Here is a 638-nt window from a genome sequence, read left to right as displayed (position 1 = left end):
AATGTCAATCTTTTCTCCTTTTTTAAATGATTTTGACTTCTGTTCTAATTGTTAAAATTTTGTTTTTCTCACTTTTGAGGTGTAATCCGTAATGATGACTGTGATCTTTGATCTTCTTCAGTAATTTTTTTAAGACGTCTTCATTCTATTCCAAAAGGCTGTGACACCTGCCTAACCCAAAGCTGCATCATCTGCATAAGTTTGATTAGTCTTCCTTCAATCCTGATGCCACACTCTTTTTCACACAATAAAGCTCCCAGAATTACTTGCTCAGCATAAAAGTTAAACAAATATGGAGAAATGACACAGCATTGATACGAACTTCCCTGATTCATTCTCACTTCTATCACCAGGAGCATATTTCCCAGCTGCCAATTCTTTTTCTTCATTTCCACCTTTTTAGTCCAGTAACAAATTATCAATAATATATCTTGACTCTATAATAGACCAGCTTTAGACTCTGAAAGTTGGGTAGAAATCTTGAATTTCTTCATCTCTTGTGTTCATATTTGATGTGTATATTTGAATAATGTTGTTGTTGTTATGTGCCATCGAGTTGCTTGCGACTCATAGCGACCCTATGTACAACAGCCCTAAACTCTGCTCTGTCCTGTGCCAATCGCACTGTCTCCGACACT

The sequence above is a fragment of the Elephantulus edwardii genome, unplaced genomic scaffold (assembly GCF_000299155.1).
Source record: "Elephantulus edwardii isolate Elephantulus edwardi_28Jun2011 unplaced genomic scaffold, EleEdw1.0 scaffold00046, whole genome shotgun sequence".
Classification (NCBI taxonomy): Eukaryota; Metazoa; Chordata; class Mammalia; order Macroscelidea; family Macroscelididae; genus Elephantulus; species Elephantulus edwardii.
This window is presented reverse-complemented; position numbering follows the sequence as displayed.